Here is a 17,234-nt window from a genome sequence, read left to right on the forward strand (position 1 = left end):
TATTTGAATCGCCCCGGAGCGCACTTTTGTATTTACATACGGATTTATTATCCATTTTTCTATGCAAAAAAAAGTTACTTCAATGCATTTATCCAAAAAGGAAATCATGTAATGATGCATATTGCGAGTCGAATCATGAACGATTTTACTGGGCCATGAGTCTGGTGGGATTTGTCTCGCGCAGCAAGACATCTTGCACGCCGCTGCTATGCCAGGGTGACAAGTGAGTCGGAAAATCGGAAAATTTGCGAAATTTTCGGGAAGTTCTATGCGGGAAAAGTCGGCAATTTCTTGCGATTATACAAAAAATCGAGAAAAAAAGTTACCAGTTGTTCATTTTATTAAATCATGTACATTTATTCTAGTGTAGACCATGAAAAAACGATCATATTAATTTGGATTTGATCATTTAGTAGTTTGTCAATCATTCCAGAGGCTGAACTTCAAAATGCGTTGTATGGTGGAATTCTAGTGCGAAGGTTTTTGTACAACTCTGCCTCATGATTCGTTGTTCATGTTCCACTAATAATGCAACTGAAGCACCTGGTCAAAGTACAATAAGTCTCAAGAATTGAAAACAGATTGAGAAAAACCCAACTTAATTCACCGGGTGGTGATACTGCCTTTCTCGCATTTAGCCAAGACACCAACCTTGTATGGCGTTGATATGGTTCGATGTACCATTTTCTTTATAACTTTCAAACGCAACGGTCGATCGCTTTAAAATTCAATAGTGATCAACTAGGCTTTGCCCTCTGTCGAATGAAACTTGTTGCGAGAAAATCGGTTAAGAATTACTATATGAAAAGTTGTCTAATGCTTTTCTTAGCTTTTGTGTACACATACACACATACAAACGCACGGACAGACAGACATTTGCTGGCAGTCGATTGGTATATAACACTATGGATCTCCAAGGCCTCAAATGTGTTCAATGATTATGATTATCAGCGAAAAATTCCAAAATTCAATATGTCAATCAATCATCTCCTTGCTTTATGTATGTGGAACCGTTTATTTTTTTTTTTACATTTAAATTGTTAGAAAAAGAATATTCTTCTAAAGTTTAACGAGAAAGTGTGATGACTTTTGCCTGAATTTCTTACAGAGTTTATTGTTAAAATTTCAAAGGATTTTTAGAACTGAATTGCCTAGTGGAATTCTTTCGAAATTATTTTTAGAAGAATTCCCTTTAAAAAAAATAAGAATTTGGCGTCAAATATCTGAAGGAACTTCAAGATATTTACTTAAGGAATTTCCGGATGAATTTCTGGAGAAACTTCCGGATAAATTCCTGATGGAACTTTTGAATGAATTCCTGGTGTAACTCCTGAAAGAATTTTCTGAAACAACTTCCGGGGAAATTGCTGGAGGAATTCTTGGATGAACTTCAGAATGAATTCTGGAGGAATTGCTGAAGGATTTTCCTAAGGAATTACTGAAAAGATTTCCGGTAGAGCTCCTGAAGAAACTTCCAGAGACATTCTTGAAGATTCTTTTGGCAACTTTCTTGGAGAATCTTCAAGAGGAATTCCTGAAGAAACTTCCAAAGCGATTTACAGAATCTACCGACGTATACCTGGAGGAACTTCTGGAGAATAGAATAGCTTCTGGAGGAATTCGTGAAGGAACTACCGGAAGAATTACCGGATGAACTTATTGAGGAACTTCCTGAGGAATTTCTGAACGAGCTTACGGAGAAGCTCCTAGAGGAACTTCCGAAAACAAAAATTGAAATCCCCGAAATCTTCAGAAGTTTCTGAAAAAAATCCAGACGGATTTTCTGGAGAAATTCTTAGAGAGATTCCCAAAAAAATCCTGGGAAAGCGTCCAAAGATATTATTACCAATGGAATTCAAGAAAGAATTAAACAATTTTCTACTGAGCCTTATTAAAATTCCAGCGGATTTGTCGGTGGAATTCCTCTGAATTTCTTTCTAGCAGATTTTCCTGTAGAAATTTAGAAGAATTCATAGTGGAAATTCTGAAAAATATTTATTTTTACCAGAACAATTTAATTTCTTGTCGACATTCGTGAGAATTTTTATTGTAAATTAAGGAGAATTTTCTGAGAAAATTGGAAATAATTTACTGTGGAGAACTAGTAGAACTTTCCCTAAAAATATGGTACTTGGAAATTTAGAGGAGACATCTCTAAACTTTCAAATACAAATCCGGAGAAAATCCCACGAAAATTGAGACAAATTGTGAAAATTAAAAAGGATTTATTTTGAAAAGATTTTCCCACCAGAACTTAGAAAAAAATCTTGTGAAAATTAAAATGGATTTCCTTTATTTCTCCATACGGAAATTATTATAAATTTCCACAAGAATTCGAACCGAATTTTCAATTTCAATTCTCTTGAATTTTCAATTACAGTCCTCTTGAAATTCTCCTTGTTTTACATGAAACATTCTTTTAATTTACCACTTTTTAATTAATTTTTTTTAAATCCCCGAGAAATTCTGGTTCAAGGCCAACGGTTGAAAAGAATAAATCAAGTAATAGTGGAATTCAGTATATTTTTGCCGTTTGAAATAAATTCAGATCGGTCATTGCGTTCCGATGTAATGATAAAAATACCTTTTTAACAGACACGTCGAAAATGCCGGCACCGCCAATGAAAATTAAACGAATGCTACCATCGGGATGTTTTGAACCAGCGCACAATTCAAAGAAAAGTACGTTTGACGTTTGATATATAATTACGTTTGATATATAATTTATATATTCTTCATACAGAAGTCGCAGAATCTATAAGCTAGCAATAAAACTGTATTTTCTATTCGCTGGCTTATTGATTGTCTTCAAGTATCTTCACAAAAGTAGATAAGTCTTAAAATATTTTGAAAAGTTTTCGAAAAGTCTTCACGAAATTAATGTCTTCACAGAGATTCAAATGTCTTTAAATTGAAGACATAGCTTCAAATCTTGCATCGCTGGATGGTAGCTGAAATATTCACAGATGCACAACGTAATGCTCTTCTCTTCTTCTTATTGGCATTACATCCCAACACTGGGACAGAGCCGCCTCGCAGCTTAGTGTTCATTAAGCACTTCCACAGTTATTAACTGCGAGGTTTCTAAGCCAGGTTACCATTTTTGCATTCGTATATCATGAGGCTAGCACGATGGTACTTTTATGCCCAGGGAAGTCGAGACAATTTCCAATCCGAAAATTGCCTAGACCGGCACCAGGACTCGAACCCAGCCACCCTCAGCATGGTCTTGTTTTGTAGCCGCGCGTCTTACCGCACGACTAAGGAGGGCCCCAAGGTACAATTAAGTGTTGGAATTAAATGGGAAGGTACAAACTCGTCTTATAACAAGTGTTTCAGTATGGTAAGCTCTGCATTTTGAATAATATTTTTATGATTAATCCCTCTACAAGTAAGAAAGCCGATTGTGAAAATACTTCATTGGTGTCTTTGAGAAAGTTGTAGGAAAAGTTGCTACATAAAATTTCGCTATGTAAACTTACGACGGCCTTACAGTTGAGGTCGAAATACGTATATGTGAAGATTACAACATGAAATTAAATAAAAATAGTACCGTCAACTGGGGGGAAGATGATCATTGAGGTGAAGATGATCATTTGATGTGTCAGCCAAAAGTGCCAAATTTTTTTATGAAACGGTAGTCAACAATATTCTCCGTTCAAGTAATGTTACCGCTAGGTAGAAATCCGAGTTTTTCGATTATAATCATGAAAATGTATTTTGTGGATGAAAGAGATAGTCATAAATGACGCTATTTTCGTTTCAAATATTGACTTCGTAGGCTTCTTTACGTAGTAAATTCAACATTCATACAAATAACCTAGTGTATTTTGTCTACTAGGTCATAATGATTTTAGTAGAGCTGTCTTGATCAACTTCACCCCAAAAAAAATACTCAAAAAATGTGTGATAATTTAATTTATTTCAATAAATGCGAATGCATTTCAGAAAACAAAAGTTGTTGATTATTGCAACGTATAGCAGTACATGTTTTGAAAATATTTGTTTCGATTTAACATGTAAACACACATTGTTATTGCATGTTTTGTCTTAAAAATGATCATCTTCCCCCCAGTTGACGGTACTAAACTTGTCTTATGACAGGTAAAGACATGGAGGAATTTCTACTAAAAGAGCTCAATAGTTTTCCTAGGTATCCGTTGTAAGGTTAATCAGAGATGAACAGCCGAGTTTATTGTTAGCGCCGGCTGACTACTTCCAATGCAATAAAAGCGATGTGTGAATATTGAGTTCGAAGGAACCGGTTCTAACGGGGTGCATCGATTCACGCGCCTATGATCAGATCATCATATGTAGTCACGTTGCGATCTATGAGAGTGATTCATACTGCCGAGATGTTTTGGTGAACCCTGAGATGAATCACACACTTTTCTCATTAGCAACTTTCGCTTGGAGGGGGGCTTTCTTGTGCATGTGATTATCGATAATACGTTGACCGACGTCGCTCATTTTTGTTTCAAATTTTCTAAACCAGTTGTTAACCGTTTCATTATCAGAAAACATTCTCGGCATCGTCAATCATTGATAATATCCTACCACCATTCAGTCTCACATCACACCATTCACCGCTATGGTATTAGTCTTGAGAAAACTAACTTACACTATTAAGTCGCCATGGTACATAAAACAGAAGAAATTCAAGTTTATCAGCCTCTTTCTTGTTTGCTCCCCACATTCAGTGCTCCACAAAACGCCATCACCAACACTTATTGCGTGCCATCAATGACGTCACAAACATTTTAATTTATTTCGTACGGCATCAATCTATCACGGTGAGGAAGTAGCTAGCGAAATCATTTCTCCCTCGTTCACATTCGAAAGGTTCTGCCTCCAAGGCAATGATGACGTGCGTGATTCGAAATTTGAAACCGGTTGTTATCTTTCCCTCGTCTGGGGGATCCAGAGGGAACATCGTTCGCATAACCCGTTACCATGTCTCGTGAGTCGGCGGGATACGATCTATGGGGAATGCAAACTTGTGCAAATTTCACCCAATTATAAGGTTTTAATTTCGAGTTACATTATACTGTTGCGCTTTTGACGACGACCTCTTTTCACCCATTTTCCCACGACCCTATGGTTGTTGGTTGGTTGACTGACAAAATAAGCATTCCGTCATCGTCGTCACGAGATCGCTGGCTGCCGTTGCCGCTCTCATTGGATGTTTTCATATTTCCCCCCACCAAGAGAACAGTTACCAGTTCATATTCCGCATCTACTGAGCTGATGACGTTCACGAATGAACCAATTAGTGAATACGGAAACTTTCCACATTTAGCGTTGCTTGCGTTATCGCAATGTTTAGTTGTGAGCTATGACCGTTGTCCACTACTCTCTTATACATACACCTGTGAATCGAGATTTTGATGAAACATGATCAGTTTGTGATACGTTGATAACGATTATCAGTTGTTTATACAATGATAGAGGTTCAATACCTGCGATCTTAGGGCAAAATAAGTTTGAGTGGAATACTAAAATGGTATCTGTTTCAATATTAACAATCATTTGCTATATTGATGATTTGCATACAGGTGGCGGTTCTTTCTTAACCTAGCTGTAAGATGCGAGGCTACAAAGCCATGTGGCTACACAGCAAGAGCAATAAAAGCTAAATTGAAGTAGAAACCTCGACTTAATAACAATGAATTAGTGTATAGGAAATTAATCCCATCCTAAATTTTACACATTTTACTCTCAAGTCCCGCTTCAGTCATTCATTGCCGCGCATTAGTAAAATTCACAATCATAACATTATTACGGAGAAGCTCCTACAACCCAAGAGTAATTTTGCAAAAAAAAAACTTATTAATCCACCTAGGGTGTTGATGCTTTTCTCGTACAAAAAAAAAACTAAAATATATGAGTGAGTGTTTTTTAGCGTGTTTTGTGCATAGAAAATAGTTTTTTGGCCATAACTTCTGATTCCATAGTCCAATTTGGCCAATTTTCAAAAGCAAACAATGGGAAAGAATTCCCCGTAGAATGGAACTTGTTGCGATTAATTATGCGAATGTTAAGTTCCAAAAAGTGTGTCTACAAAATTGTGTACACAAACACACATACATACATAACAGACATAACCTCAATTCGCCGAGCTGAGTCGATTGATATATAATACTATGGATCTCCGGGCCTTCTATCAAAAGTTTGGTTTTGGAGTGATCATATAGGCTTTACGTATACTTAGTATACGAGAAAGGCAAAAACGTAAACTTGAACTGTTTCCAACAACTAGTTTTCGAGAAATAAAGATTTCTTGGGTGTCTTATCCTATACCTTTTTGTTTTTTGACAAAACCACTCGCGGTTTTCGGGAGCCTCTTTGTAATAATGTAAAGATTGTAAATGTCACTTATAAGCAACGAGATTAATGAGTTTAAATTGCCACCCGTGTTGGAACTTCTCAATTTCATTGACAAGTTTCACACGATATGATGTCACAAAGGTTCGTAAGTGACTCCATACACGGTTCGATAAATTTATCGATTAACGGGCACTCTGTTATTGTTGATGGTATTCCTACCGTGAAAAATTTATCCATTTTCTCACAAAAGTCCCTCTCACCATTTTAAGAGTAAAGGCACTTTTTAATGAAAATGGGTGAATTTTTCACGGTAGGAATGATATCAACAATAACAGAGTACCCATTAATCTAACGGTGTATAGCTCGTTCAGATGACGAGCTTCATCACTTAATAACATATTAAATGAAAACAATATGTGTAAACTTTGACATTAAGAAACTCTTGATCAAGCTTGTAGTCTTAATAGAATATTAACCCATGTAAACTAAGCAAAGCAAATTAAGCATTATCTGTCTTCATACCGCTAGAACTCATTCGCACTGGAAAGCATTCACCTCAGAATAAAGATAAAGCAACACTCATATTTTTATTGCTGTATCGTTCCGGTTTCTGTTGTTGTTAGCCGACGATGACAATCATCTCCGATGGGCGTGGCTTCCGAATGAGGGAGCCTCCGCCAAAATACGTAAACAACCGATAAAAAATCGTCGACAGAAGAGATCCCATTGATATTGCTGTGCAACAGCCAAAGTCTACTGCGAAAACCCTCACGCACTGCTACTCATACACGCGCCATTCAATTAGTACAAATATACATTCCGTTTTCCCCCCTTTCGCACTGAATATCATTCTCGAGAGTGAGGAAACCCCACGATGGACCCAGGGTAGCAATGCTCCACTTCTGGGGGGGAGCGGTGGATTTTTCTCACCTTGTGTAATGGGGACACAGATACATAAACAGAATGTAGCAGAGTAGCTCCAATGCCACCGGCATCATCCCCCATAGAGAGGACAACGACGCACAATGTATAGGATAAACAAGATCAATGGTGTTTCCTTTGCAAGCACGATAAAAAAATCCGCGGTTGGTCAGTCGGTTGGTGTGCTTCAAAAGAATAATACAATTTTATTACGTCCAATTAAAGGTTAATATATTTTTTACATACAACGAATTAAGCTTATTTTTATTGCTGACTGACGACGACGGGGTATACACGCACACGTCTGAGAAGCGTGCCAAAAGGCGAAGCGAAGAGAGAGGAAAGAAAATCGAAAACAAGAGAGAGATTTGTTCACACACATACGTAGATATTCATATGTTACAACACATACACATAAAACTGACATGTCACGAACACAGACAAATAGAAATGTCAAAATTTATTTGGAATTTTGTCAACAACATTTTTTTATGATGTGCTGCATAATGGGAATGAAGGACTACGCTTTATCAATATTTACAGAATTCCTTTTTCATTCTCGTTATAGTTTTTACTTTGTTTAAAACAAATGTCTGTATTTACAATGAAGATACATATAATTATAAATTTATCGACTCAAGGCAAATTTTAATAATTCCGCGATTTTAACTCAATCAATGAATTATTGCAGGATAAATAACAGGGCTCAATGAAATTCAATGGTCCCGTTATGCCAATGCCCCTGCAATAGCAATAGCAATTAAGCTTGCAATAGCAATTAACTGAATGTTGGTTAGTCTGGAATCGTAAAATATTATAACGAAAAAGTAGAAAAGTGAAAAGTAGTCTGAACAAAATTATCCGCCGAATTTTTGTTTCCATGTGTTTTAAGGTGAAACAAATGTTTTCAGAGTCACCAATCTTCATAAAGAAACAACGAATAACTGTCATCTTTTTATTTTGGATTTAGTGTTCATTGTGCTTACCAAGTAAGTTACATATTCAATATCGATGCAATGGTAAAAATGGAAATGTCTTTATTTAATAACTGGATTGAAGAGCTATTTAAGAAGAAGGTCTTGACTAGTAACTTTAGCTAGTCTGCACCATTGTCGCTTTTTGCTGCATAAATATATGGTTGTACAACTCAGTTACAACTTTAATCGATTGTATTTATGACATCATAAAATAGCTTCTTATTTCTCAGACTGTAGATTGCTGTCGATGCACAACTTGCGCTTTCGTTTGGACCCTACCCTATACTACACATTATTCCAAGTCACGTGCCAAAAGTGCATTTAAAGGAAATGTGCACTGTCATACCAACACTATCATTGGCGATGATGATGTTGATGATGCATACTTTACCTATCTTGGTCACTCTTTATAGGGACAGGTGTCCGATACGATTCAGGAATTTACTCTTTGAACGCCGTGTCTAAGCAAGTGCTTTAGGAAATACACAGCATCAAATGTACAGCGGTAAAAAAACGTTACATAGGACATTGAGCAAACATTACCTTTCTAATCAACGTTCTTCACATTTTCCACATAAATGTGCATTTGCATTATCCTAGTTGAATATTTTATACAGATTTTAACTAATATACCCTATTCTGTTGAATACTGTGAATGCTCTGATGGATACCCCAGACAAAAATGTGTTGTATTCTTTGCGACCCTTGGATTCAGTCTGGATTACCTTACCACGCTTCTCAAAATTGCGGTAATCTGTAATCATCGATATTGACACATCAGATATCAGTATAATGGAAGGCCTTAAACTTTCCGAAGACAACGTCAACGAATTGTTCACATCTGAGACGAGACCTGCAAAGAGGAAAAAATGTAACTTCAGCTGCTGCCAGTCAACTGCTGTCACGAACTGTCAGGTGCAACCAGCAGCTTTTTGAGTGAAAGTATTGGTATCCCAAATAAAATATTCCACATCATTTTTGTTTTACCAAGACTTTTTGCCTTTCTCGTACAACAAAGTTGTACCGAAAAGGCTATCATTTCACTCCGAAAACGACCTTTTTATCGAGGACTCGTAGACCTTAGTGTTATATACCAATCGACTCAGCTCGACGAACTGAGCAAATGTCTGTCTGTCCGTGTGTGTGTCCGTGTGTGTGTGTGTGCGTATGTGTGTGCACACTAAAACATTAGCCAACTTTTCTAGTACTAAACCTTAATCGATTTTACCGCAGCAAGTTGCATTCGATGGAGAATGTTTTCTTTTTGTTCACTATTGAATTTCAAAACGGTTGAACTTCGCAAAAAATAGTAAATATTCAAATAGTTATAACATATGATTATTTCGGTATGAAATGCTCTCGGATGTCAAGGTTATGTTCTCCCAAGACACAATTCGAAACTGACAGCATTCAGTTTTATAACAAGTTCAGTCTCAGCATCATGATGTCACATGAAAAGGCCTTTTCCATCGTACACCGGAAGAAAATGTAGCTACACAGAAAAACATAAACCCATAATGAGATTAAAAAAATACCCATTTTAAGGTTTTATGCACGGTAAAATTGGAATACTAATTTTAGGAGTACTTTTAAATCAATTTAAATAATATTGGGGTCTGTTCTAATATTACGTAACACAATAGGGGGTGGGGGGTTGTTCGTTTTTTGTTACGCTTTGTTACGCAAAATATAGCAATGGGGGTCCTTCGAAATATTGTTACGTGGAAGAAGTTACTTGCACAGAGAAAAAAAAATTATTCCAAAAATATTCATTATCTTTAAAAAAGCATGAATCATACAATAGATAATAATTTATTGCATCGTCGACGGAACCTTCAAATTCTACACAAATTAAGATCTTTTCCATAAAACAGCATTTGTTACGCGTTACGCATACACACAAAAAAAAACAAATATTGTTTCAATAAAAGCTTTGCACTTTTATTTTGAAAAGTGCTCAATTTTCTCAAAAGTAAAAGTTAAACTAGTTCTTATGAAAGTATTTTTTTATTTGAAAGTTCTTTTTCTCTTGTTCTCAATATGAAATTAAAAGTTCTTCCACTTAGCCCAAAAATTGTAGAACTGTCAAATCAATGAACGATATAGGGTAAAATGGCCAATAGTGGACCCCCTAGTAGCGGAATTTTGCTCTTCCTGTCATAAGGAGTAGAAATTTTCAACATATAAATTCTGCTTGATATCGAACAACAAGTTTTGCATCTCCTCTTCTCGATACATACATAAAACACCCAGATACACGACGTTATTCGTCAAAATTAACATTTTAAAGTCTAACTGAATTCGCCCTATAGTAGACCCCTTGGGGGTCCATAATAGGAAATTGCTTCCCTGTAGTCGACACTTCATTTGATTTTCTTGTCCCGTTTCGGGACGTTCTTCTTCCCTATTATGGACCCCCAAAATATTCCTATAATGGACACTCTCGTGTTTATTTTTTATAGAATTTTAAAAAATCATCTAATTTTACTTTCCATAGCATTTCCTATGCATGTAATCAAATCATGGGACTGTAAGGTAGGTTCTTCCGATGGAATTTCATAGGAAAATGTTGATATTGTGCTGTAATAATGCGAAAATGGCTGGAGGGTCCACTATGGGTTAGGGGTCCACTATTGGGCACTTTACCCTACACCGACGAAACAAAACAGCAAAACGAAGAAAATAAAAAAATCGTTTAATCAGGGGCACTATGGTATTCCATACATTGAAGTGGTGAAAAAACAAAAAATATATACTTATTTCACTTATCTTCTGCGATTTGCTTAACTTTTTATATTTCTTACTTTAAAATTAAAGGCTGCACGCAATATAGCGGAACGGAAACGGCAGATTTGAAAGTTAGCCCATATATTTTCTGTCAAATTTTTCGTTTCCGTCACCGTTCCACTAAATCGCGTTTGGGACCACATATAGAATACTGTAAATAAGCAACACACATTTTAGTTCACATGCACTCATGAATGTTTTTCATGTTAATAATATAAATTTTTGACCATTATTTGATTAAGTCTAACTCAAAGTGCCTCTCACGAAAACTTTTGCTCTCACCCCTCTCTCTCCCCCCTAGTGTCACAATAATAACAAAGCAGTTTGTGTAATTCAAAACTCAGGTTTTTTTCAAAAGGTTTCTTTACTCGGTGATGCATCTTAAATTAAGTGCGCTTAAATCAAAGAATATGTGCTGGAATTTAATATTAATTCGAGAAAATTCGTTCAGTTGCAGAAATCCCAAGCAACGCTCATATTTTTCTCCAAATCCGATTGTTGCGGTCTTGTTTTCAGAGCAGTTCGGTGTCGGAAGTTGGAGAAAATTACCGAGGAACCGGGAGGTAAGTAGCATTTATTATTTAAGAATATAAACAGGTGTATACTTATTCGAGTCATCAAAAGCAGTGCCCGAGGATTCAATGGTGAGAACGAAGTTAGGCGCGAAGGCTGGTCGAAGATTGAGCGTAATTTTTACTTATGTAAGTTTTCTTACAGATAAATAGCACACATATTTCAACATTAGTAACCGGAGGAAACGGCCATATCAGCATGCTAAGATACGCGGTCCGACAAGTGGCCCGGAAGAGGCCACCTTTACAATATTGTTTCGAGAGTTACCTCGCAGACAGACGTTTAAGCTCATACATTTGAATTCGATTTTCTTGTGTAAATTTTCAAATCTAAATACGTTGGAATTGCATAGCATACTAGCGCCGCCTGAACAACTTATTGGTTCATGAAAACTGACGTTTTGCCAAATCGCCTTCTACCTCACCCGCATTTGCCACCCACCGAATCATGGAAGCAAAACAGAAACACTCGACAAAGATATCCCCGCACGGCCGCAAAAATCATTTTTATCTGAACGACTTTACAATTGACTTTTACAATGTAGCTATAAGAATTACTTTACTTGCAGCTCATGCCTCGATGTAGTTGACGTTGGCTCTTTTAGATCCTTTCACATGCGTGGTTTTTGTTTTGGCGATTGTGATTCGAAAACATGTGCCTGGAACGAAAATCGTAGATTTTTTCATTGCAAAACCAACGAATAGTCCAGTCAAGTAGGGCATGAAAAGGAAAAATCAAAAATGAAATAACCCCTTCCTCGACCCCTTCTGAGTAACAAATATCATCTCTGGCGTGCTGAGCATTTTTCGATTCATGTTTGAACAACGCGTGTGTGCGTGATTCATGCATTTTTATTGAGAATCCCATCGAGCAGATCCGATCAAGAAACTAAAAGATTTTGATGAAATCAAAAATCAAAACAAAACAGCAAATAACGGCGCCATCTCTTCGCTTATTGCTACTTGGCAATCCAACGGCCATGTTTTTACACAAGTTAGTGAGTCGAACTTGAACGTCTGTCTGCGGTTACCTTAAGCTTCAAACAATGAAATAAAACTGAAAAAATAAGCCGATTAGTATTCTATTAAATTTAAAAAGAAAATATGGAAAACGGTAATAGTTTGGGAGGTTCTTTTTGGGGCAAAATAAAATATCATTTTCCAAATGAAAAAATCCCACTCTTTTTACCCCAGTGTGACCATTTGGATTTGACAGTTGTAAAATTTTATTTTGAAAGTTCACACTTTTAATTTTAGAGTGGCATGCCACTTTTGAAACATCGTTGACGCAAAAGTTGGTGCACTTTTATTTTAAACATACGCAACTCTCTACGAAAAAGAACCAACGCAACTTTTTATTTTAACCAATGGTTTTTTTTTAATTTCATTAATGATTTTTCTTTCTGTGTAGGGGTGGGGGTGGTTCTGAAAATTGTAACGGATTGTTACGAGGGGGTGGGGGTTCTCAAAAACAACATTTTCCACGTTACGTAATATATGAACAGGCTCATACCTAAAAAATGCGATCCTTTAAATTTATTATCAAATACCGAGGAGTATTTTTCACTTTTTCGAAATTGTATACAGTATCCCCTCGCTGACCCTTAACTAACTTGATAAAAGATATTTTAGTTACTAAATAAAGATTGTCGCTGTCGTCGCTGTCCGGAACATCTTTTGCTGGCGAGGATACACGGAAGAAAAAAAGTACCCAAAATTGAGTATTTTTAAACTTACTTTTGAGTTATTTTTCCTCTTCTCTTTCATCCACTCTTTCTTTTGTTGTCAAAAACAAAAGAGCCAAAAAACCCAACGACGCCAGTTCAATACGGGAAGCCAATTTTAAGTTTTGTTACCTGAGGTCGAAATTGAGTGAATTAAATTTAAATTTGGGTCAATAAGTTTTCCGTTGGGTACTTTTTTAACATGGGAGTAAAGGCAAACTACTTCGACCCTACTTACTCAATTTTGGCTTCCCGTACGGATGTACGAGGTTGGGTGAATTAAACTCACTATTGGGTAGTTTATTTCTTCCGTGTAGGGGATCTAAATGTCAATGAAGGAAAAAATACATACGATTTGACTATAGATAGTAGAATCTATAGATGAGCGAAAGCATGGCTGAGTCTATTTTTTTGCCCGTGCACACGCGCATATGACGTCACAGCCCTCAACGTTTCCATTGAAATCGTGACGTAATGCTCGTTTGGAGACACGTTTGACAGTTCTTTTGGAGACAGAGGATTTATCTTCGCTCATCTATATATTCCACTATCTATAGATTTGACAGTTTAGTCAGGAACAATAACCGGGATCCGACACTTGGATTTTTTTCGAGTTGCGCTTAAATTTTAATCAGTGTGTAAGAGTCCTAGGTACACGCCCGTTTCAAATCACTCAGAGACTGAGTGAAATTGTATTGCCGTCTCTTGTTTTCTCACGGAAATCTTACTCATTTTTCGTAAAAAGGGGAACTACTCAAATTTTGAGTAGTTACTTTTTACGAAAATTGAGTAACTTTTCCGTGGGAAAAAAAGAGACGGCAATACAATTTCACTCAGTCTCTGAGTGATTTCAAACGGGTGTGTATACAACTGAAATTTCAGTCTAGACACTAACCAGATGCTGTAAGTTGTCAATTTTTTCCTGTTTTCCGCATGATTTTCTCATCGTGCATTACACTGGCAGCATTGATATTTTTGTTTCCTCTGTCAACGGCTGTCAACAAAATTTTCGTTTCGATTTGTGTCGTACAATAAAATAGGAAATTCCTGGCTATATTACACCGATTTTGTGAAAGTTAAAGCATGATTAAGAAATAGTGAGTATTTATGGAGAAGGAGCTGAAATCCCTGATGCCGAAACAACCACACGAAGATGTTTCCCGAACTTTTTGCGTAGCCGATTACCGAGTCCACTGCATTAGCAGCGTAAGCACTACCTAACATTGCCAAGTAATTACTTGCGGAAAAACTGGTCAACGGAGGCGCCGCTATGGTTTCCCGGCTTATGGCATAAATCAAACCCGCTGCTGGAAAAATAGCAGCAGGGGATGTTTGCGCTGCTACAAAGGTTCCAAGCATGGCCGAATATCAACTAACAGAACGGTGTGTAATCTGAGTTATATCTGAGTTATAGCCACGGCTAATTATTGAGAATTGAATTGTCTCTAAAAAGCAATGGAACACCTCAAGAAATGATGAGCAATTCATGGGATGTGGTTGGAGCCCATTTCCCTGATTTGAAACATCTCGAGCAAAACACTTTCTGCAACCGGGTATGATGACGATAGCATTCAATATAATACATACTAAAAATCTATTTTTTAAATATTTTTAGGCAATGTCATGAGTATTGTCAATTATTATAGAAGGCTGTGCAGTTGCCGAATGATGGGTCGATATAGAGAAGTCTGACAAACAGTCGATTCCAACTACTGGAGTCTGCATATAATGGCGAAGCGTGAACGATTTATACAATAAATTTCTTTAGATGCACATTATTCATATTTATAAATATCAAAAGAGACCATATGATGTCAATGTTCTTACATCTGAGTTTCCCTGAGAACAATGTGTAAATCGTTTCATATTCAGATACATTTTTCTATAACCTATTCAGACCAGTGACGTAGTGGCGTAGTGGTGGACATAAAACCATCCCCAAAAACAGCATTTTTAAGAAGAAATTTTTTTTTCGAGCCATCTCAAATTAAAAAAATGTTCTGAAAACCCCCCAATTTTCTGGCTACGACGCCACTGATTCAGACTAAAGCCTTTACACGTGATTGAGGATACCTATCTTGTTATGGAAATTGAATCTGTGAACTTTGGGGGGAAATGCTTATCTAATCTTCCGGTCAATTGCATCTTATAGTGCATATACTCCTGTATATACACGATTGTGATGCATCACCTGTGCTAAATGTGCACATATTACCTGGAAATCTAACTGTATTGATTGTCTGCCTTTTCAGAATTACCAATAAGATTTCGTTCAAATATCACAAATGATGGTAATAGTTTGTGGAAAGGGAAAAAAAGTGCAGTGGGTACCGACCAAGTTCCCCCTGGCAGTGCTAAAATGATAAGCGGGAACAATACCTAATTCCATTTAAATCTTTTAGTCTTCTTCTTCTTATTGGCATTACATCCCCACACTGGGACAGAGCCGCCTCGCAGCTTAGTGTTCATTAAGCACTTCCACAGTTATTAACTGCGAGGTTTCTAAGCCAGGTTACCATTTTTGCATTCGTATATCATGAGGCTAGCACAATGATACTTTTATGCGAAGGGAAGTCGAGACAATTTCCAATCCGAAAATTGCCTAGACCGGCACCGGGAATCGAACCCAGCCACCCTCAGCATGGTCTTGCTTTGTAGCCGCGCGTCTTACCTCACGGCTAAGGAGGGCTCACAATCTTTTAGTATCATTAGTGATTAGCACACGTTATTATTTTATGTTTTGGGGGGGGGCACACATGGAACACATTTTTCAACGCGGGTGTCAGACGGCTGACCCAGGCTTGACCAAAATAGTAAAATTTAGCTTGAATATTTTAAATTTGTTTGATTGTTTTTATTTTATTTCTATTTTTTGCCATCAAATGATTAGGAGCTTGTTTTCAGCATCACATAATGCAAGAGAGGGTAAAAACTCTGCGATGTATAGAACAGTTTAGGGTTCCCCGATTCGGTGCATTGCTGCACTGTCCTGTGGAGCATAGTTAGGCTGACCATACGTACCGTATTGAACGGGACAGTCCCGTTTTTTAGACCTTATCGTGCTGTCCCGTCGTAATCTAAAAAATCCCTAAAATTGTCCCGTTTTGCCTTTCTCGTATACAAAGTATACGTAAAGGCTATATGTTCGCTCCAAAAACGAACTTTTTATAGGAGTCCCGGAGACCCATAGTGTTATATACCGATCGACGAATTGAAGTGATGTCTGTGTGTATGTGTGTGTGTGTATGTGTATGCGCAAAATAATCTCACTCATTTTTCAGGCACTTATCATTAACCGATTTTCTCGCAACAAGTTGCATTCGACGCGGAATCTTGTCCCATTGTTTCGTATTGAAAATTGGCCCAATCGGACTTCGGCTTCGGCTTCGGAGTTATGGCCAAAATATATTTTTTCACAACAAAAATTCTCACTCACTTTTAAGACACTACTCTTAGCTGATTTACTCGCAACAAGTTTCATTCAACGCAGAATCTTGTCCCATTGTTTCGTATTGAAAATTGGACAGATCGGACTATGGGTTTCGAAGTTATGGCCAAAATCCATTTTTTCACATGATAAACACGTACAAAATTCTCACTCATTTTTCAGGCACTTATCCTTAACCGATTTGCTCGCAACAAGTTTCGTTCGACGCGATATCCCATTGTTTCGTGTTGAAAATTGGTCGAATCGAACTATGGGATTCAAAGTAATGGCCAAAATACATTTGTTGACAAGAAAAATTCTCACTCATTTTTTAGGCACCTACTTTTAGCCGATTTGCCTGCAACAAGTTGCATTCGACGCAGAATCTTGTTCCATTGTTTCGTAGAGACCCATAGTGTTAAATACCAATCGACTCAGTTCGACGAATCGAGGTGATGTCTGTCTGTGTGTGTGTGTGTGTGTGTGTGTGTGTGTGTGT

General features: G+C 37.1%; 1 protein-coding gene and 1 long non-coding RNA gene across 3 annotated transcripts in view; both read left to right on the forward strand.

Annotated features, from left to right (window-relative positions):
- LOC134218397 (mediator of RNA polymerase II transcription subunit 13) overlaps positions 1–17,234 on the forward strand; it is a 145,122-nt gene that overhangs the window by 87,150 nt on the left and 40,738 nt on the right. The gene's annotated exons all lie outside the window — the stretch shown is intronic.
- Positions 11,294–12,494, forward strand: LOC134218407 (uncharacterized). The gene is made up of 3 exons (XR_009981346.1): positions 11,294–11,402; positions 11,464–11,575; positions 11,730–12,494. It is a non-coding gene; the product is annotated as an uncharacterized LOC134218407 (long non-coding RNA).

Source organism: Armigeres subalbatus, chromosome 2 (assembly GCF_024139115.2).
Source record: "Armigeres subalbatus isolate Guangzhou_Male chromosome 2, GZ_Asu_2, whole genome shotgun sequence".
NCBI classification, from domain to species: Eukaryota; Metazoa; Arthropoda; class Insecta; order Diptera; family Culicidae; genus Armigeres; species Armigeres subalbatus.